Consider the following 23285-nt stretch of genomic DNA (forward strand, 5'->3'; position numbering starts at 1 on the left):
AGTCAGGAAGCCCTCTGGGGGAAGCTAGTATCTCTTCTTTCTCTCACTTCCCTCCCAAAGTACCTCTGTACTCAGCAAGATCTTGAGAGTATTGCCTGATGAGAGTCCATTTCCCAAGTAGCTTAGAGGCTGCGTGACTCCCACAGTCGTCCTTGACAGCGGCTCCAGCACCCCGCCTCCTGCACACACTACACCGCCCAGTATTGCGCCAGAAGCTAACCAACCGTGATATTGGCAGTCATGCTCTCGCGCTCAAGCCACCCGTGTGCACGTGAGGAACGGCGCGGGCGCACGGCTGCACATGCCGCCCAGTCTGGGCTCCAAACAGCACTGCATTCTAAATGAGCGGGCTGGCTCATTAGAGGGAAAAGCAGTCTATAATTTCATGTTACATCGCCTTTTGGCTCTGCTTTGTCTTTGCAGACACCAGATCTCATCTGTTGGAAGCTGCATATGGCTTGTTAAAAGGACAGAGTTTGGGAGGGGCAACAGTGGGTCTCGCAGGCCAGATGCCACCACCCTATCCCTCCCTCTGTTTTTTTCTTTTCTTTTTTTTTTTTTTTTTTTTTTCAGCCTTTAACATTTTTCCCTTCCTTGGCTTAGCCTTCTTTCACCTACCCGGTAAAAACGGTGGGCTGGTAATAACTACCATTTATCAAGTACCTACTCTATGCCAGCCACAATTGTATGTGATCTCTGATCCTCACAACAAGCCAGCAAGGTAAGCATTCTTTTTTTTTTTTTTTTTTTTTTTTGAGACAGAGTCTCGCTCTGTCACCCAGGCTGGAGTGCAGTGACTCAATCTCGGCTCACTGCAACCTCCACCTCCCAGGTTCAAGCAGTTCTCCTGTCTCAGCCCCCGAGCACCTGGAATTACAGGTGCCCACCACATCCGGCTAATTTTTGTATTTTTAGTAGAGATGGGGTTTCGCCTTGTTGACCAGGCTGGTCTCAAACTGCTGACCTCAGGTGATCTGCAGCCTCGGCCACCCAAAGTGCTGGGATTACAGACGAAAGCCACCACGCCCAGCCCAGCAGTGTAAGCATTCTAACACCATGCTGCAGATAAGGAAACTGAGTCTGGGAGATTGGAGGATATGCCTGCATAGAGATGCACAGATGCAAACCAAGTCTGTCCGGCTCTTCCCTCTGTGTCAGTTAAACACATGGCCACTGTACTAACTGCTTAGCAATGTCTTGGTTCATTGAAAATGGGAAGAGATTTCTAACCTACCTAACCTTTATTACAAGAGAAATGCTGCATTCTCACTTAAGTATCTCCTGAAATTGTGAAAAGCCCTATTTCTGTACTGCTTCTCTTGGCATCTCCATAATCCAAAAGACAAAAGTTATAATCTAGAGATGCTTACAAAGTGTCCTAGCTTTTTACCACCCCATCCTAGAATACAGTGAACAAAAGCTCCTGTCCTGCCAACTTTGTCACTGGTCTTTGTCTTTGAGGTACTGGTCCCTTGGCCATTGCTGGTTTTCTATAGCAGTAAACCATACCCCACATCAAATAAGTACACTCTCTCCCATTTATTTTAGTTCAGTCATCTGATATTTTCAAAGGCTTGTTTGTGACAAAGATGTGCTCTGCCACAATTTTCCTCCTATCATCTAAATTATCTCTTCTCTCTTTTGGCTCCTTAAGAAAAACCTGCTCCTGATTACAAGGATATGTCGATTGCAGGGAGGCAGAGGAAGAAATACAACATGATGGCTATTGAACACAATTCTGGAGTAAGACCTTGGGACCCAACTCCTGTTTACTTGATATACAAACTGAGACGTGATGAGTTTGCCTCGATTCTCTGAGCCTCAGTTTCCTCATCTGTTGTTGTGAGGAAAATAATGCATGGAAAGCTCTTGACACAATGGCTGGCACACAGTGACAGTGCAAGACGTTAACTATTATCATTAGAGTTTTCAATTGGAATGAATAGGAGACTTAAATTTGCATGATTGTACTTTACAGTAAGCCATTAATGATGCATTCATTTAGTTTTCTACTCCCAAAGAACATAGATTTGATTAATTATAACAAGAATTTAAAAATATTTCCATTATTCAGAAATAACCTACAGAGTCTAAGCCTGTCCTTTCCTTCCTCCCTTTTTCCCAATCTTTTTTTTTTTTTTTGAAAGAAATAGCAATTATGTAGTCAGGTTCACTGGCTCTTTCTTCTTCTCCCTGGTAACAGGCTAAGTCTTAACCTTGATTAGGCAGCATCACATCTGATCTAAGTTCTCCCCAGCTTTCAGCCCAGCCCCTGCTTCCCCAGGCTTCAGAGCGCAGCTCTGCACCACCCTCTCCACCCCTGCTTAACATCAGAACATTGCCAAAGCTAAGCATCTATAAAATGTTTCTTTTGAATAGTTGTCTACCTACTTGGATTATCTTTTTCCTTCCCCCAGAGGCAAAAATTGGACCACTTAATCTATACTGTAGGACAGTCTTGCCCCTCAGAAAATACTTGAGCATATTAAGTTGTTTTGAAATGGATCTGAGAAGCGGAGTTCTGAACCATGCCCACAAACTTCCTAGCCTCATCACACTGGCATTCTTTCATAGCCCCAAAATACTTCCCACTTGCCTTTCCTATGAATGCAAGTAAAGCAAAACCTCTTGACAAAGGAAATTAAGAGTGATCAATTTTTTTTTTCCTGTGAAATGCAAAACCTATTTCTCAACTGTAAAGTACAAAAAGAGAGCGAGCAAGTTGACATTTAGGAAAATTGAACATTGATAAGTAAATTGCCTTCACTCAGTCTCTTAGGTTCTCTCTTCTTTCCCCCTACCCCACCACACCCCATGGCCCCGCTCTCTCTCTCATACACACAGCTGAAGGTATCTTTAAAGGGTACCTATTTCCTGCAGATCATGCTTATGTTAATCTCACTTCAAGTACAGATGCACCGAGGACATTACAGGGTCAGTCATTCTTGTCCACAAAGCTTTAGATTCCACTACATTATTCAAAGTGGACAAATGGACAATGGACTTTTGTGCCCAGACCTGCTCACTAATAGAGTGACCTCCTTGTTATGGGTGAGCATATATTTGATGCTAAAACTGCTGCAAATTTTTATCAGCATTTAATCTTGAGACTGTGAATTACTACATCCTGCATGTGTTGGTACCTTACTTTGATTAAAAATGGGATAAATCAGTGAGAGAGTCTTTTTATCCAAGGCCATGTTCCTTTCACATGAAGGTCATATACGGGCTAATTGGACAAAATATAAATCATGTTTCTTTCCACATTCAGTTTTAGATCCTGACCTGTTTTGTGTCAAGAAATCACAGGGAGCCCAACCTGTATCATCAAGATTGTTTTGATTCACAGATGATTTCCTTAAATCATAGTGTGATGACATTCAATGCAATTCCAAAATTTAAAATGGAGCGTTCAGAAGGACATTTAAAAAAAATGCTTGTAGTGTTATAGGAAAAAGTAATCAGAACTTTGACTCCATTTGCTTTCCTGTGTCATAGAAATGTTGAGGACAGGAGAAAAATATAACTCCCACCGGTAACACCAGTCATGCCCTCGCTGGGAGAGGTGATGTAGAAGAACTTCTATCATTTTGATCAATTGAGCAGTTGGTCTCTTCTTGCTTTAGGGTTCATTGGTCTGCTCTCCAATTTTTATAAGGTATAGAAAATTTGGCCTTTAGTAAAATGGGCAGATCTCATTTATTTTTTTCATGTTAAATATTTATTTTGAAGATTTCAATGAAAATTGTGCTAGGATAGTTTTCATTCCAAGACATCCATTCTCTAAACTTAAAAATAAGATGGACATGCTTACAGAGAAAGAAAATATATAAACCTGTTTCTTGAATGCTAGATCCAATCTTGATGGCAATAAAAAGAAACAAACTTCTTCTACCTCAGCCTTCTATCTCCCAAATGCAGGTGACCCCAGGTAGGGTTGCTAGATAAAATATAAGATGCCCAGTTAAATGTGACTACAAAGAGCAAATTTTATTTTTGTATAAGCATGTCACAAATATCGCATATCCTTTGCTGAAGTTGGCCACCCAACTCCAAAGCCTTTAAGCAAATGTTCCACAGCTGTCCTGGGAGTCGGAGCTTAAGAGATTGATAATCCCACAGAATCAAGAGCAGGGAGGTGCCTGAATGTCATTAAATCAACCTTTCATTTTATAGATGATCAAACAGAGGTTAAAGAGATAAAAGCCATTTTCTAAGAACACACAGCTGACGATGAAGAATCAGGTGGAGCTGCATCCTCTAAGGAGCATCACCTCCTTATACTGTTACTTGAGGAGTTAGACTTTGACTTTAGAATTAGCACATGGGCAAGCATGTTCTGTGTCTCTGCTCATCTGTCTAATAAAGCAATAGGAACATAGCACAAGTAAATTCTATCACCTCCATGGGAAGGGAAACAGAACTGGCTACCTTCATGGGGGATGGGGGTGGGACAGGGGAGGTAAATTACAGAGAACAAAGCACAGATTAGTATCTCAATAAATTATCCTGCCACATAGGCTTTCACATGTCAGGTTTTCTTAAAGTAGGGCACATTCATGTTAGCAATTCATGATTACTGTGGTTCATTATGGAATCTTCCCCTGGAGACCTTTCAGAATCAGATAGAAGGCCATTTGTCTTTGTTAGCCAAGTTGCAGCCCTACCAAGAGACCTGCAGGAGGATGAATTTAAATGACTTCCCAGAACTCTTCTGAACCATGGATGCTATGAAAATTTAAACAACTAATAATGTTCAAACCTAAGACTAAAATAAATGCAAAAGTAGCTTGGTGTTATAACAGAGCTTCAATATTACTCAAGGATTTACAGAATCATGGAAAATCCCTCCAAAGGCCATGGGAATGCCCGGGTTGCTTTCCTGAAACATCATAAGGGAGCAGTGTAGCCTATTTGGTCGATGATGATTAAGGGTGTTATTTATATGTATATAGGATACCCAATTTCCTCACTTTTTACATGAGATGCATTCTAGAGAGCTCTTAGAACAGGAAAATGCATTTTCACTGAGATACTAATGTCCCCCTTTGCCCCTTGAGTTCCCCAGAGGCTCTTCCGTTGCTCACTGGCTGCATTTCCAGCTCCCATTTCCCATTTCTCTTGCTTTTCCTAAGTAAGCTGGTGAGGTAGCAGGGAGAAGGCTAAAGTGAAACTCCACACGCCCCCTGCCCCAGGTGGTCCTGAGTTGGAGATATAGGGGAGGCCACCTGCTCCCCAGCACCTGCTCCCAGCTGGGACCTAGGATGACAAAGACTGAAGCCACAAAGCAGGAAATACAGCACTGCCTAAGTATGCTTCCCATATAACCCAAACTATCAAAACTGTAAGCCATGAGTATTAGGACTGGAAATGTTTCCCATATGTGGAGGCTGGGGAAGGCTTTGGAGCTTATTTCATCTAACCTGTTCATTTTTCTGTGGACAAATGAGGGACTCATTACCAGAAATCAGTCTTTCCATCTTCACTGTTAAGGGAGAACCCTTCTGCTCCACACCTGATGTGTCCCTCCAGGTGGAAGGAGTCTCATTAACATAAAACTCCTGGCCTCTCTCCCCACACCTCTCCCTCATTTAAGGGAAGAAAGAGTAACCTAATACGATGGGGACTTCTGGGGGAAAAACCTGGGTGAGTGCCACCTCGCCTCTTCCTCCTCTTCTTTTCTTCTGTGGGGAACAAGTTGCCCAGAGGGACACGCTCTGCTTGCCTGCTCCAGGACAGACTCTGTCTCCTGTAGAGAGAGGATGAGATGGGATGCCCAGACCGCGTGCTGTGGAGTGAGTAAATGTGCATAAATCTAGTATTCAATATCAGGAAGACCACTTCTCAAAACATATAAGCCACATTTCTTGAGTAGCAACTTTTGTAGCAATATAGATGAAATTTGGCCTCCATCTGCCTCGGTCTTTCGCCTTATTTGTCCATTCTGAATTTCTGCAAATGTATTGGGAGCCCTCAAATCTCCATATCCATGTCAGGGGTTCTTAAACATTTTCAGGTCACAAATTACTTTGAAAAATCTCATGAAGCGTCTCCTCAGAAAAACACATTTCCTAAAGCCCATATGTGGATCTCAGTTAAAATCTGTCCGATGTGTTTTCATGATGAATTTTATAAGGTGATACATAGAGAGCAAATCAAAAAGACTTAATTAGCTCTTTTTAGGAGTTCATGAAAACACAGGCATTTGACAAACATCTGCCTTACCAACATTTAGTTATTCTAGACACACACCAAGTTTGATTTACTTCATTAAATAAGCAGTGACTGAGGGACTGCTCTGTAGCAGGCTCTCAGGTAGACACTAAAGGGAGAGAGAAGCATAAAGAGGAACAAGACAATACTGTTGACCTCAAGAAACCCAGTCTAATGGGAAAACACAGTGGTCAGTAAAAAAATCACAACATGACCAGGCGCGGTGGCTCCCATCTGTAACCCCAGCACTTTGGGAGGCCAAGGTGGGTGAATCCCTCGAGCCCAGGAGTTCAAGACCAGCTGGGACAACATAGTAAAACCCTGTCTCTACAAAAAAAAAATGCAAATACAAATACAAAAATTAGCAGGGCATGCTAGCGTATGCTTGTAATCCAGCTACTTGGGAGGCTGAGGTGGGGGGATCACTTGAACCCAGGAGTTTGAGGCTGCAGTGAGCTGAGATCATCCCACTGCACTCCAGCCTGAGCAACAAAGCTAGACCCTGTCTGAAAACAAACTAACAAAAAAATCACAACACAATGTACTTTGCAGCTCCCTGTAGCCATATGATTCAGCTCTTGCCAATGGAGTGAAAGTGGAAGTAGTATGTGCAACTTCCAGTTCACGTCTTTAAAGGGAAATAAACAACCTTCCCCTTCCATTTTCTCCCTTCCCAATAACTCAAATGTATTTGCTACGTTGAAAGCTAGAGCATCCGTCTTGGGCCCATGAGAGAAGCCACATATTGAGGATGGCAGAGCAAGAAGATACAAGAAGCCTGGGTTGCTGACATCACTGAGTCAATACACCTACCCTGGAATACTGGCCTGGGAGAGAGAAAAATGGGAGAGAGAGAAAAATAAAGTTCTGTCTTGTTTAAGCCCTGCATTTTTAGTTCTCTTTGTTACAGCACCTAAGGTTTAAACTAATACACTGTGAAATGCACTGAATCACGGGAGAACAGCATATTTGATGGAATGAGGCTGGTGGCAGCAGACCTTTTTATTCTTAGGTTATAGACATAGAAACAAAGGCAAATAAGTTACATCTTCCAGAAAGTCACAAGAATAGAATCAAAGCTCAAATTTTCCTCTTATGCTCCAAGTCTAGTACTTATTATTTAGCATGTTCACTATACAAGGATAGTCCTTGAAACTAATTCTTTTAAAAAATTCCAAGCGGTTGACTAGTGGCTGCCATGTGCCAATCACTTCAATGAGCACTGAGGATGAAATACAAAGCAGAAACAAAGTCCCTGCTTTCACGGCCCTTGTAGTTGGTGATAGAGTTTGCTTAATCACAAAAAAATGAGTATACTATTACATATCCATGCGAGTTCTCTTGATGGAACAAACATGGACTTAGGAGAATATGTCACAAAGGAATCTGACCTGGATGGGTCTCTGCAAAGGCTTTCCTGAGCTCATGTGCTTGAACTGCACCCTAAAGGAATAAAAGAACGAAACAAAGTGGAGAATGAGAGAGAATATTCTCCAGGTGGCAACAACAGCATGTGCAAAGGCCCTGTGGTGAGAAGCAGCATGAAAAGTGTAAGGAACTGGATGAGGCTGGGTGAAGTGCAGAGGAACAGGGAGAGATTGGTGCAAGATGAGGTGGAAAGGTAAGTAGGGCCAAACTACACAGGATCTTGAGGAGCATATTAAGGATCTTGGTCTTTAACCTCAGAGTACTTCACCCCTGGAGAAGGAGAAGGAGAGGAAAGGGGAGGACGACATGATTGGTTCTGTTTGTACTACAAAGAACAGATGGGGTAGGGGGTGCAAAGTGAATACGGGGGAGTGATTGCAGCTGCCTAGGCAAAACATCATGATCATTTGGACCGACAGTATGACAGGGAGTGGAGATAGTTGTCAACTGGAGGCCAATGTCCTGGCATAAAAGGGAATCTCGCCTGCTATGATTTGAATATATGTGTCCCTCCAAAATGTATACATTGAAACCTAATCAACACAGTGCTAGTATTAGAAGGTAGGGCCTCTGGAACGTGACTAAGTCATGAAGGCTCCACCCTTGTGAAGGATAAATTCCCTTATAAAAAAGGCTTCAGAGGCCAGGCGCAGTGGCTCACGCCTGTAATCCCAGCACTTTAGGAGGCCGAGACAGGTGGATCACGAGGTCAGGAGATCGAGACCATCCTGGCTAACACGGTGAAACCCTGTCTCTACTAAAAAGTACAAAAAAACTAGCCGGGCGAGGTGGCGGGCGCCTGTAGTCCCAGCTACTCGGGAGGCTGAGGCAGGAGAATGGCATAAACCCAGGAGGCAGAGCTTGCAGTGAGCTGAGATCCGGCCACTGCACTCCAGCCTGGGCGACAGAGCGAGACTCCGTCTCGGAAAAAAAAAAAAAAAAAAAAAAATGGCTTCAGAGAGCTGCCTCCCTCTTCCACTTTTCCACTGAGAGGACACAGCAAGAAGGCATCATCTTGGAAGAGGAGTGTGAGCCTATGCTAGACACCAAGTCCTTGATCTTGTGTTTCCCAGCCTCCAGAACTGTGATAAATAAATTTCTGTTGTTTATAAATTATCCAGTCTGTGGTACTTTGTTATAGCAACAGGAGCGACTAAGACAACACCTTTAGCCAACTATACTTAGTTCACCTAGATAACTCAGAAGCAGCAAATATACATAGAATTATATGAACTGTGTGAATTGCAAATGTTTCAAGCTTCCAGAATCCACTATGGCAAAGATTTGCTTTTGCTAGAAGTTTTGCCACCTTTGCTTTCCTATTTTTGCATTTGTTTTACCTTCTTCTTCTTCCTCTCCTTGGTAGTGAAAGAGCCAACAAATCTCTAATCATATAAGTTACATCCAGGATAATTTCCATTTGGACCTTTCCCTAGACACAAACATGCATCCTCTGTGTGTGTATTTGTTAAGTGACTAATACGAAATCAATGGCCATCACATTCTCTGGGCATGCCCCTATTGTTTTGTTTTGTTTCAGACTTTGTTTGTTTTTATTCTGCTTTTTACTAAAAATTGGAAAATAATACTCTCTTTGTCTGTCTAAAAATATCTCTTTGTACATATTCTTCAAAAGCTTATAAGCTACTTAAGAGAACCTTTTTTCCCTCCCTTTTCCACCAAAAGTACAGAGATAAGTTACTCCTTGATGAAATTATTGACTATACATCCCACAAGACTTCCTTCAATAGCAAGTAAATATTCCCTCCATAACAATGGACGTGGAATGGAATAAAGATGGAATAGCATGGAGAATAGGAAAATTCTTAGAGTTTTAATAAAAGATTTCTGAGAGGACCCAAGGAAGCTGGTTTTACACAAAAGAGACTTGGTGATTCACAACAGCTCCCCCTACCCCCAACTCACAGAGTGGGGGAAGGGGGTTCTGCAGCCTAGTTGTGGGTGGCCTCTACCTGAAAGTGATAGGCTTACCCTATTCCCTCTTGGCCTGTAGGTCATAGGCTTGAGTCTTTGTTGAGCTCTGTCTCTTTAAGCTCACAAAAGAGAAATCCCACTCTGAGAAGTGAAATCCAGTTGCATTTCAAACTCTTACTAATTTTTACTAGGGGAAATAACAATATACTTTTTTGAAATTAAATTCTGAAGAGCTTAAAATTCAGACTGATTCACAAGAACTTTCTTTTAGTCCCTATCAAATATACAGAAATTCAGTTTAAGTTTGCAAAAGTGATCCTTAAAAGACCTCCATGAGGAGAGAGGGTAATATTAGCATTTACATTGTTGGTATGTGCATGAGACTTCTTGATCTGCAGTCCAATACTCTGCCTCTGAGCTATGGCCCCTCCTCATATGTCTGTGAGACTTCTAACTAAGCTGACCAACTATCCTAGTTTGCCTGGGACTGAGGGGACTCCCAGACATGGTTCTTTTTGCTTTAAAACTAGGAAAGTGGCTGGGCGAGGTGGCTCACGCCTGTAATCCCAGCACTTTGGGAGGCTGAGACAGGTGGATTACCTGAGGCCAGGAGTTCAAGACCAGCCTCCCCAACATGGTGAAACCCCGTCTCTACTAAAAACGCAAAAAATTAGCCGGGCGCAGTGGCAGGCAACTGTAATCCCAGCTAGTCAGGGGCCTGAGGTAGGGAGAACTGCTTGAACCCTGGAGGCAGGGGTTGCAGTGAGCCAAGTCTGTGCCACAGCACTGAGCCTGGGCAACAGAGACTCTGTCTCAAACAAACAAAACAAACAAACAAAAACCTAGGAGAGTTTGGCCAGGCAGACTGGCTCACACCTGTAATCCCAGCACTTTAGGAGGCCAAGGCGAGCGAATCACTTGAGGTCAGGAGTTCGAGACCAGCCTGGCCAACATGGTGAAACCCCGTCTCTACTAAAAGATACAAAAATTAGGCCAGGCAAGATGGCTTACACCTATAATCCCAGCACTTTGGGAGGCTGAGGCGGGCGGATCACGAGGTCAGGAGATCAAGACCATGATGGCTAACATGGTGAAACTCCATCTCTACTAAAAATACAAAAAATTAGATGGGTGTGGTGGTGGGTGCCTGTAGTCCCAGCTACTCAGGAGGCTGAGGCAGGAGAATGGGGTGAACCCAGGAGGCGGAGCTTGCAGTGAGCTGAGATTGCACCACTGCACTCCAGCTTGGGCAACAGAGCGAGACTCTGTCTCAACAACAACAAAAAAATACAAAAATTAGCCAGGCACGGTGGCACCTGTAGTCCCAACTACTCAGGAGGCTGAGTCAGAAGAATCGCCTGAACCTGGGAGGCATAGGTTGCAGTGAGCCGAGATCATGCCACTGCACTCCAGCCTGGGAGACAGAACAAGATTCCTTCTCAAAAAAAAAAAAAAAAAAAAAAAAAGGAAGAAAAACCTGAGAGAGTTCAGGGGAAACTGAGATAAGTTGGTTACCCTCCCTAATATATGCAGTTCATTAATTTTCTGAAGGAATTTAGACATCAATCCCTCAATACGTATTTATTAAGGACTTACGTCTGCTCAGTGCTCTGCTAGGCACTGTGAAAGATAAAAAGAGTATATAACTCGTGAGCTCCATCCCTTGTCTGAAATTCTGTGACTCCCTGATTGCTTCCCAGAAGTTCATAATCTAATTTTTCAAAATATGCAACGACCGCTTACTAAACATTACTTGTCAGGCACTGTGGTTGGCACTTAGGATGCAAACATAAATGAAAGACCAAATTTGGCTGCAAAGAACTTACTGATTTAGGGGGAGATGGATGATACAGGTAATATGTAATACAATACAACTTGGTAAAGGCTGTCATACATCTATGGCAAAGCCCCAGGCACAAACAGCATAGCAGGATGTGACTAACTGGTTGCAGCTATGTGCAAAGACAGTGATGGTACCAGGCAGCATGTGATACGTTTCATGCAAGTGGTTGTCTACAAACTGCACAATAAACATTGTAATAGTTCAGAGACAGAAAGAGCCCTCCTAACAGGGTCATTATATCGGTGTATACAGGGAAAGACCTTATTGAAATGAGAGGATTTAAGGTAGACTGGAGTAAAAATTTAATATGTATGGATAAATATAAAAGAAGACTTGCACGGACCAATCATACTAGTTTGTTAGGAACCAACAATTGTGTTATATACAGTCCAGTGCATCTGAGGTGCAAAAACCAACCAATCACCACCAACAAAAGATTAATTAGCAGAGATGGGGAAGATAAAATTCCATGTGAATGTACCAGAATCACCAAAGATCAAGACTAGAAGCAAGAAAGATTAACACCCTTTAGCATTAGATAGATTTAACAAAAGAGAAAAGTTTTATGTAGAAGAAAAAGATAAGAAAAAATAGGCTAAGGTCAAATTGTGAAAGATCATGAATTGCCGAGAAGCTTGGAATTCCTTCCTTAGACACCTTGAAGGCTTTTGAGAATGGAAGTGCTAAGGTGAAAGTTGTATTTTAGGAAGCTGAATCTGGAAAAAGTGATAACCCAGGTCTTGCATGAATTAGAGAAGATTCTGAGTTAATTAGTTAAAGCCAAGGAATTTTTATCATGCATGGAAGGGAATATTAAATACAGTTCTCCCTTTTTGCAGCAGAATACAGCTGCTGGCTGAAGGGAGGGAGAGGTTCTTGGCATCTCTCTAAGAGGTTGGGAAGCTGATGCACCTGCCGAGAGAGAAACTGGCACCTCTTCTACATAGAGAAGCATGGCAGCCATGAGTGAACCTTTTGCCTTCATCAGGAGCCCCCTCATAATTGGAGAAGGTCATCTCCAAGAAGAAGTCAAAGAAACAAGACCTTCCAGCTCCAGTTTCGAAATAAAAAACCACCTAGAAAATGGTTGCACCTATATATGGCTAGATTGAACTAAAACAAAAGTAAAGAGAAAGTCTTCCATATCGTTCCATATTGTAAACACTTTCAAATTCCTTTCCATAATCTATGTCTATTTCTAATTCTACCTGTACAAAATATAATCATGCCTGCTTGTAATTACTTATGCATACATGAATGCTAGTAAGTTAAACTTGTTCATCTATTTACAAAGACAGTGTGATACATAGTAGCTTAGGAATTGCTTCTTTTCCCTATGATTTTAAATGTACAACGAGTTTCTTTCTAAAACACATATTTGCAGATGTCACTTTAAACACTATTTTCTGAGATTATATTTTCCATAGAAAACAGATGTCTGCAATTATCCCTTTTTTGACCTCTGAGACTTATCAAAGTCAAATAGGTAATCATCCAATCAGACGGGCTATCATTATCAGAAGAAAAGTAATTATAATCTGAATATGTTTGAACATGATTATTATAAGCTTTAAACTGTTACACTTTTGATTGGGGCAGAATTGGAAGACATTATCACTTCATAATTCAAATGATGTAACTTCACTTGTTTTTGTCATTTAGAATCTGGAGAGCTAAATTTATTTAACAATATAATTCTTTAAACATGAACAAATTATGCAATAATCTCTTTAAAACCATGAGAATGCTTCTCAAAATCTTGACAGTGAAATTAGGGGAATTTTTTTTTTTTTTTTCACCAGAGCAAATCAGAGCTCGGCACTGAGCCCCGTCAGAGTGGGAAGCTTGAGGCAGACATGTTCATTTCACAGACATTTTGTGATCTGCTTGGTTCTTTTAAAGAGACCAGCTGCTTTCCTGTCTACCTGTTACGGCCCACACACTGCTGGTCCAAAGCAAAAGGAGAAAATTAGGCCAAATACAGAAATGATCAGAAAGAAAAAAAAGATGTGTAAAAAAAAAAAAATCTTTCCAAAGAAGATGTATAAACAGAGAAATGAATTAGAACTAACGATATGAATGCAGGGGGAAAAGAGTGTTGAAAACTAAATGCCTCATGGATATAGAGTAAAACATCATTTTCTACTGAAAATAATTTTATAAAACCTGATTACACAGCCCTTCAGTCCAGACGTTTGTTTAACTTGGTGAGGGGTCCTGATTTTTCTCCTTCATCTTTTCCGAGATCTGTTCCCTTTGTATTCTATTGTGCTTTCCAGCCGACCTGCTCATCTCCTCAGGAAGGAGCTACGGGGATGCCAGGGCATTCCTGCGCTGTTGCTGGGGCCTGAATTAACAGTGAACTGGGGAACGTCGATAAAAATGAGCACGTGGGCCCGTCGGAGAATTCCTGTACCTCAGAAGTGCTGGGTGTTTGTTTTCTCTGAACATGGCGGAAGGTTAGAAACAGTAAGAAAAGAGGGGCCTTCGGAGAATTTGAAAGGCACTGAATGGATGTTTTTTCATAATCAGAACATTTCTTAGAACAATGGTTTAGGAGGCATCATTCAACTTATAATTTTAGTTCAGAGGAGTGAAGACCTGAGGCTTCCCCTCTGCCCCTTTCTCCCCCACCCAAATATAGCAGACCTTTGGAAAAGCCAAATTTGCATTTAATATCTTTCCACTTCCCATATTAAAAGTACCCCTTTCTTCTTGTTGACACATCTTTTTGACTTAATTTTTTCCCCTCCCCTGCACCCTCCACACCTATGTTTCAATATGCTTCATTCAACAAAGAGCTACTAAGTGTCTAATATGCCAGGCACTGTGGACATACCGGTGAACAAAACGGACAAATACTTCTGCCCTTCTGAAGCTTATATTCTAGTTAAATTTTTATCAATGCCAGCTGCTCTGTTATTAATTGATAACAAAAATATTAAAGGTGTTATTGAGGATTTAAGGTGGTATTCTTTTATCATTCAGGGAACCAGCATCTTTGGTGAGGGGCAGGACCCAGTAATGTGCATTATTAAACTCCCTTGGTGATCTGGACCCTACTAAAGTATGAAAGTGATGACACAGGCTAGGCGCAGTGGCTCACGCCTGTAATCCCAACAGTTTGAAAGTCCAAATTGGGAGAATCCCTTGAGCGTTAAGAGTTTGGGACCACCCTAGGTAGCATAGTAAGACCTGGTCTATAAAAAAAAAAATTTAAAGGTAGTTGGGCATGGTGGTGAGCACCTGTAGTCCCAGTTACTTGTGGGGGTTGAGGTGGAAGAAGGTCAAGGTTGCAATGAGCCATGATCACACCACTGCACTTTAGCCTGGGCGACAGAGCAAGACCCTGTCTCAAAAAAAAAAAAAAAAAAAAAGAGAGAAGTGATGATAGAAAGTGAACTCCTGCCACAGAAGTGGGAGACTTGCAAGCTAAGCCATAGGAGGGTTGACCTTGTGCTGCCAGGATCTTTGTGGGTGCCTCCTGGAATTTCACCACATGGACAGGCGCTCTCTCTAGTGTGCAGAGATTGTGAGCTCACTACTTTGTTAGTCCCTCAGTGGCAGAGAACCTGTTTGATTAGGATGACTAATGATGTATAACTCCCTATCTCCTAGCACAGTGCCTGGGACAGTGTGAGTGCTCAGAAACATCTAAACAAAAGCATGGCTGTCAATTTCACTTCCTAAAAGCTTTGGCACTCTTTTTAGTCCACATGGAAAGATCTTTCGTTGTCTGTGTGCTCCCTGTTGGTCACAGATTCCCAGCCTAAGGTATTATCTCACAAGATGTCGAACTGGAAATTCCCAGCTAGATTCTTACTCTACATTTTATCCAGCTCAGGCACCTAGATTATGGCACTACTTTTAGATGGAGATACTTTTTTGATATTTAGACCACAATGCCAAACTTTTGCACATCCATGCACTGCTTCTGATGCATTTAGCTCATTAAAGTAGGCGGCATCCAGCTGCATCCACCATCTCTCTCCTCCTAATCTACTTTCAAATAACCAAGGCAGCCTATTAACACGTGGTGTTTTCATCAGACTTTGCACACTACTGCCTTTAAGCCTTGTGATCACATCATTTCCCATCTTTTCAGAATGTCCTTTCTCTCTGGTTTTACCCGGACCCATTCTATCCAACTTTCAAGACCCACCCAGCAAACACAATGCCCATCATCCATCGTCTCTGAGTGGGGACAGCAGCAGTCCGACTGACCCTTTTCCACAAGCCTTCTGTGACCACTACAAGCAATCCCTCCTCCTTCTCATTGCTTCGCGCAATTATTTTCTGTAGAAATTACTCAGCATCCTCATTTGCTCTGTAAATTATCTTTTTATACAATTATAGATGCCCACATGTATGCTTAATTAGCTCAATGAGAAGCAGAATAGCACGTTGGTAAGAGCATGGTTTGGGGGCGTCCAGCAGACTCAGGTTTAAATCTAGGTCTTCCCCTTGGTGAAGATATGACTTACAACAGGTTACTTCTTGGGATTTCAGCTTTGCCATCTGAAATATAGGGTAAGTGTATCTACCTGTATTAAACAGGTCTTTTATTCTAATTCTCTGATGTGTGGGACCTTGCTGACCCTGGAGAGATTGCTGCTCCCAAAACTGGCCAATTCCTAGAGATAGCAACCAACTGATCTGTGAATGTGCCTTTCTATGCAAACCAACCAATCTAAAGCCCATACCCACACATTACCTCCTTTCTCTGGGCTCTCATCACATTTGGGTCACTAGTCCTGTGTCCTTGTCACTGCCAGGGCCAGGTAGCAGGCCAATGAGGGGTAGACCCTATGCCTCAGAGCCTGCTAAAATTATTCAAACTATCCAATCCCAAGACTAACCTGGACAACATAGTGAGACCCCCATCTCTAGAAAATAAAAAATAAAAAATTAGCCAGGCACGGTGGCATGTGCCTGCAGTCCCAGTTACTAGGGAGGCTAAGGTGGGAGGATCCCTTGAGCTTGGAAGGTTGAGGCGGCAGTGAGCTATGTTTGTGTCACTGCATTCTAGCCTGGGTGACAGAGCAAGACCCTGTCTCTAAAAAAATAATAATCATAAATTGAAAATAAATAACCCTAACAAATTCCAAGGTGATGCTGATGTATTGTTTAGGTACCACACTTTGCGAATCATTAGCCTAATCATAGTAATCCTTCAATAAATGGTATCCCATAATTATTATTTTATCAGTTCCTTTAGGTCAGAAACTAAACCTTATACCTTGTATCCCCCATATCAAAGAGGCTCGCAGCAGGCACTCAATACAAGATGCTGAAGGCTATTTGACATTAAAGCTTACTAAATAGTGAACTCTACCTATTAAGATACGTTTGTGACTAGTCTAGGCATGGTGGTTCATGGCTGTAATCCCAGAACTTTGGGAGACCAAGACAGGAGGATAAATTGAGGCCAGGAGTTGGGGACCAGCCCGGGCAAGCTAGCAAGACCTTGTCTCTACAAAAAAAATTTAAAAATTAGCCAGGTGTTGTGGTTATGCACCTGTAGTCCTAGCTACTTGGGAGGCTGAGGTGGGAGACTCGCTTGAGCCCAGGAGGTCAAGGTTACAGTGAGTTATGATGGTGCCACTGCACTCCACCCTGGGTGAGAGAGCAAGACCCTGTCTCTAAAAAAAAGAAAAAAGGTATCTTTGTGAATAGACTAGGAACTTGTCTAGTTAGGAATATGATCTAGTTAGCCATTGCTGCATAACCATAACAAATCACCCCAATGCTTAGTGGCTTAAAATAACAACCATTTTACTATATCTCATGATTTTTTGAGTCAGGAATTTGGGCAAGGCTTGCCTGATCAATCTTCCGTTTCATGAGGCATTGATGGAAGTCGTGCAAAGATACCCAACTGGCAGCTGGGCTGAATCATTTATATGGCTGATACCTTGCAGGGATGGCTCGAAGCTGGGCTCCATGGAGACTGTCAGCTGGAGCTCCTCCACTTGACCTTTCCAATGTAGTGGCTTCAAGGTAGTCAGATGCCTTACATGGCAGCTTAGGGCTCTATGAAAGAGTGTTTCAGTTAGTAAGGTGAAAGCTACATGGCCTTTTATGATCCAGCCCCAGAAATCCCATTTGGTCAGTTTCACTGTACGCTATTGGTCGTCAAAACACTCACAAGCTTCCCCCATCCTCTCCCCAGATTCAAGAGCAGGAGATATGAATCCCTCATTTCACAGGAGGAGTATCAAAGAATTTGTGGGCCACATTTCTAAACTATCCCATAATGTGTGGTTGCAGCACTGTGTCTAGTGAAGGGAATAAAACAAATAAGCAAATGACCTAGGGCTTTATAATTGTACTCTGCTGTTCTCCGTTCTGAACTTTTGATATTGAATCCTCTTCCCCAATATTTCACTGGAAACCAGGCAGCTTCCCCATGACCATCTTCATCTTATGACTGTAAGTTGGAATGAGTATCCATATACCTGTCAGAATTGCCTAGTGCAGTAAAACCCACAATGAAATGCTCTTCCCTACTGCAGGTTCATTATACAGCATGAAAAATCGCATCCCCCAAGGACACAGTCCCGGTTGGCATTTCTCTCTCCCACTGTAATCTACAATGCCTGGGATACAGGTGTGCTCCTCATTCGTGTCTCCAGTGTTGGGATGGGAGCCTGAACAGCCAGATACAAACCCAATGCTCCTGTTGTCTCCGAGGGAAGCACCAGCAGTCTGAATGACGCCTTCTCTCATGTCTCCAGAGCTGTACTCCCTTTGAGATGCTGTGCTCTCTGACCAGCACAACATGTCAGCAGGAACTAAATGATGACCTCAGCAGCAGTCCAAGATTATTTTGGTTACATTACTCTCTGTGATTATCCAAAAGGGAAAACAAAAAGTCATTTAAACATGCAGCTCGTGCTCTTCCTGCACAACAAAGGATCTCCTGAAAATCTTTTATTTTTTAAAATGACATTATAATGTTATGCTTTGTTTTCATCACTTTTATCATCATTTCTTAGCAGAAGCCCAAGTGGCTCGGCTAGGGTAAAAGGGGAAAAAATCATAATGATTCATTTGTATACATTTGTCCTAGTGGGAATTTGATGTGATGGAAATATAAGAATATTAAATTAGAGGCACTCACTCCATTATTCTCTGTTCTATTTGAACCAGACACAAGATACAAACATTATATGAAGCCCAAGAATGCCACAGTAATTCAGTGACACATGAGCCCCCACCAGAACACTTGGTTATTTCTAAACTGAGTGGACATGAGCTTTCTCTGCTCTCTGGTGTCATTGATGCCTCTGTTTTAGTGACTCCTTCACCCCATCCCAAATCAATTCCTTCAGTAAAGTCCCTCCCTTAAGATAACAGCTTATGTAGTTCTGGAGAGAATGGGGTCAAGTAAGGAACACACTGAGCTGTCCTGAAGTCAGCTTGTTTCCCTACAAACCTCTTTCAGCAAGGCCTCCCCAGGCCAGTCCTCAGCAGCTCTCTTCCAGGTATCAGAGCTGACCAGCTACCGAGGCCAGTGTATCAGTCGGGATCTAACCAGGAAACAGAAACCACCAGAGAATTCCAAACAGGACTTTGATGCAGGGATCAATTACACAAGGGATGGAAGAGCTGAGAGGCCAGCCAGGGTGGGGTGAGGAATCCAGACTGCAAAGACAGGAAGCTGACACCACTGCAGGGCAGAGGAAAGGGAGGACGGAGTTCCCGGAGCTCAGGGTGCCTTGTGGAGTCTCTGTGTCACTGAGTGGAGGCTGGAACCATAGTGGACCTGTCTGGCAACAATGGAGTGGGAGAGGTATGCAGCTGGCAAGGAGGGGAGAAGGCCTCGTTTCTCCCTCTCTACCTCCACCATCCAGTGCTTCCTATCATCCTCTGATCTTAGAAAAGCAACCTACAAGGGTCAGGCCCCTTTGATTTAGAACAGGGTAGAGGAAGGGCAAGAAACAGATCTCAGGAAAACAAAGCCAGAATGTGCACTGCCAGTAACCCCGCAAAGCTGGTCTCACTCAGATCTCTGCAGTCTCTCCAGGCCCCTGCACACACCCACCCCTAGCTCAGGTTCAAAGGTCTCAAGCCACTGATGATGCAACCTTGTGGGATACCAGCCTTCCTCATGAAGGCTCCACTCCCATCAAATCTCCAGCCTCGGTCATCCCGCTCCTTCGGCCTCCCACCCAGTGCTACCTTTAGCTCACTGTGGTTCCCGCTGACTCACCAGTGTCTTTACGGATTTGACTTGATCTTAGATCCATTTCTGTAAGCTGAACTCCAGCTCTAGTGGGTGTGGTCTGGGTTTGGTATCAAATAACCTTCTTTCTCACCACAGAAATATTCTATCCTTTTCTCTTTTCCAGCAGAAGATAGTGTTTGGCTCTCATGATAGGCCCCATTCAAGAGGGAAGGGAGGGAGACTCCACCTCTTTGCAGAAGAGCTTGAAGGGTAAGAGAAATTGCTGTGGACAAATTTGAAAATACAACTAGTCCCATTCAGAGACTTTATAGATCTCCTCAATACTAATCAATAGTTTTTCTCAAAGATTTCCTCCCTCCCTTACTTTTTCTCTTTCTCCCTTCCTCCCTTTTTATTTTCTTTTAGTACCTAGAAAAGTACAGGAAAACTTAATCTTTGGGAACCAGCACATTTCTGAATATAGCTTAATTACAGATTAAATCTTAAAAGATTTAATAGCTCTTTATTTTGTCTTGATTTTGTCAGTCTAGACTCTAACACCTTTACCACTAATATATTCTAATATATGAATAGAAGGAAACTGAACTCAGGCCCTATCCCCATGTTAGAGACTGACTGTGCCCTCTCGAATTTAATGTTGAGGTTCTTTCTAATCCCCAATGTGACGGCATTAGGAAATGGAGCCTTTGGGAGATAATTAGGTAACAAAGGTGTAGCACCTCACTCTCTGGGGTGCCCTTATAAAAAGGAGACTCCTGAGAGCTCTTAGCCCTCTTTTTAGCTACCAACACAGAAAAGGGCCTTCACCAGAACCTGACCATACTAGCACCCTGATCTGCTACTTCGAGCCGCCAGGCCTGTGAGAAATAAATTTCTGTTGTTTATAAGCCACCCAGTCTATGATATTTTTGCTACAGCAGCCCAAACTGACTCACACCCTCAAGAAAGCTGACTCTACTTGCCATCTTCCCCATGGCTGTCAGGCAACACAATCATCTTCTAGATATGACATTCTTACCCATAAAGTTTTTCTGCAACTTCTCCATTTCCCTGTGTGGCCATGTCAGGGAGTAAACAGATGCTCTCCCTCCCCAAACAACAGGACTTAACAGGAATCAAATCAAAGATTGGGCCTCAGAATTAATTGTACCAGGCCTACTCAGCAGAGAGCAGGACCCCTTGAGACCATGGTTCAGCTCGGGAGACAGCCCTGGACAGAGCAAAGGGCACCTTTGCCAAAGTAGGTCCTCCAGCCCTGGCTGCCTCAGTCTTTCCACCAAGCCCTGGAAAAGAGGCTTTTCTGGTGTGATCTAGCTCCCACAGTGGGAGAGAGAAGAGTTCACATGCACAAAAGATGGTCTTTCCTCTTGAAGTTAAGTGTGCTACAGAGACACTTAGCACACTTGTGTCTAGATGGCCACATCTTAATCAGAATGGGACAGATGGCCACATCTTAATCAGAAACTAGACTTCAAGATCATTGAGGGTAGTGTTAAATCAAGTTTAACCTAAAGCTAAAGGTTTCTCTGTACATCGTGAACTATAGCCTACATGGAAGTGTAAACAAACTGTAGTCTACTGTTGTGCCAATCACCAAGTTTTGATCAATCAAATGTGGCCAAACGTTTAAACCATGTTCAAATAAGGTAAATGCTGAGCTATAACCAATCCAGCTGTTTCTGGACCTCGCTTCCATTTTCTGTAAGTCACTTTCCCTTTTCTGTCCATAAATCCTCTTCCACCACGTGGCTGCGCTGAAGTCTCAGAGCCTATTGTGGCTCAGGAGGCTGCCCGATTTGCAAATTGTTCATTGTTCAATTAAACTATTCTAATTTTAGTGCAGCTGAAGTTTTTCTTTTAACAGAAGATACAAGCAATATACCAAAATGCTCTGACCACCACATAAGCATTTAAATACCCAGTTAAAAGAAAACAGAGGCAAACTGAGAGCAAGTGAAATACCCTTTCTTTGGGTTCTGATTTCCTTGACCCAGGGACCAACTTTTGGGAGCTACAACCATTATGATTACGCTGAGCTTAGCTCCAAAAATCTATCAGAGCTAACACCTCCTTTTTATAAAGGCTTTTTAATATCCTCAATAAAATTAATATGCATAACTCATCCTCACACATTTCAAAAAGAAATCAACACAATGCCCTAACTGATATAAAAGAGACACAACAATATTTATAATAAAATAATGCGCATTTCAATATATATATATATGCCCAGGCAGAGCTACGCTAGAAGTCACAATCAAGTCACGAGGCCTCACAGATGCGTAGAGGCCCTAGGAACATAATAGTTACAAATGCAGCTCTGACAGGTCATTGTTTTTGTCATCAGTGAGGTGATTTTCTGAAATAGGGAACCACTCCTGACAGCACTCTAAACAAAGCAGAGTATAATCTTCTTCTTGATTGGTATGATCATGCAAAATTCAGTGTATGTGAAAACAATGCAGAAAGAACTCATGGAATTTTTAAAAACTGAGTTAGATTCTAAGTTCCAATAATATTAGGTTTTTCACCTATTGGGATGTGTACATCCCAGATGAGAACACTCAAAAGTCATGTGGGATACAGGATGAGTTGTTTTTGTTGGCCTCCACCCAGTAAATGATAGTAGTACCCCTATCCTTGTAACAACCAAAAGAAGTCCCTGCAAATGTCCAAAATGACCTCAAAGGCATCGAAACCATGCTCTCAAGTGTTTCTCAGCTAGTCTTTTTGAATGTATTCTAACTGCGAGGAACTTAAGAGTGCTAGGAACTAAGAGCTTTGTATGTATGAAGGTCCAGGTTCAATTATTATTTCCTTGTCACACATAAGAAAACCAAGGCACAAAGTGGCAAGGTAACTTCCTAAGGTCACAGAACAAGGTTGCAGGTTGGGGTGGGAGGCAAAAGTAAGCAGTCCAGAACCCACATCAACCACCACTTCCTTCCAGTCGTGGTGGCAGGCACCTGCAATTCCCAACAACTCAGGAGACTGAGAAGGGATGATCATTGGAAGCTGGAAGTTCAAGACCAGCCAGAGCAACATGGCGAGACCCCATCTCTAAAAAAATGTTTTTAAAATTAGCTGGGCATGGTGGTGCATGCCTATAGCCCCAGCTGCTCATGAGGCTGAGGCAGGAGAATTGCCTGAGCCCAGGAGTTCCAGGCTTCAGTGAACAGTGATTGTACCACTACACTCAAGCCTGGGCAACAGCAAGAGACCCTGTCTCTTAAAAAACAAAACAATTACCACTCCCTTGCTTTGTTTGCCTCTGCATTTGTGAGACTTTTCAACCTGTTTCCTACTGATAGGTCTAGGTTCTGACAACATGAAAAAGACCTCCAGACAATCACAGAAGACTCTGTTGACTTATTCTGTCCTGTTTCTCTTTCTAAGCATGAAAATCCAGCAACACCGTGTCCACGGACTCCGGAAAGTGTCCTCAGAGCTCGGTTCTTAGCTCACCTCTGTGACCCTTCCTGAGTTTGCTTTCATCCATGGGTTGCTGACCTATTTCACCCATTCGGGTAATATGATAACTAAGCCAAGTAAAAGGGGCATAATTTACTGCCTGCCCCTGCTTTTTCCAATCATCCCATTTGAGCCTCGCTAATCTTTTCCTCACCTCTCTCACCTCTCCTCACCTCACCGAGCTCTTCCGTTTGCTCTGTCAGA

At 42.7% G+C, this 23285-nt stretch overlaps 1 long non-coding RNA gene across 1 annotated transcript; it reads right to left on the minus strand.

Moving 5' to 3' along the window:
• Positions 1 to 937: 937 nt before the first annotated feature.
• Positions 938 to 22620, minus strand: LOC110743336. The gene is made up of 3 exons (XR_002522224.2): positions 18090 to 22620; positions 17334 to 17452; positions 938 to 5749 (listed from the first exon to the last, which is right to left on the minus strand). It is a non-coding gene; the product is annotated as an uncharacterized LOC110743336 (long non-coding RNA).
• Between the last annotated feature and the right edge of the window lie 665 nt (positions 22621 to 23285).

The sequence above is a fragment of the Papio anubis genome, chromosome 3, assembly GCF_008728515.1.
Source record: "Papio anubis isolate 15944 chromosome 3, Panubis1.0, whole genome shotgun sequence".
Classification (NCBI taxonomy): Eukaryota; Metazoa; Chordata; class Mammalia; order Primates; family Cercopithecidae; genus Papio; species Papio anubis.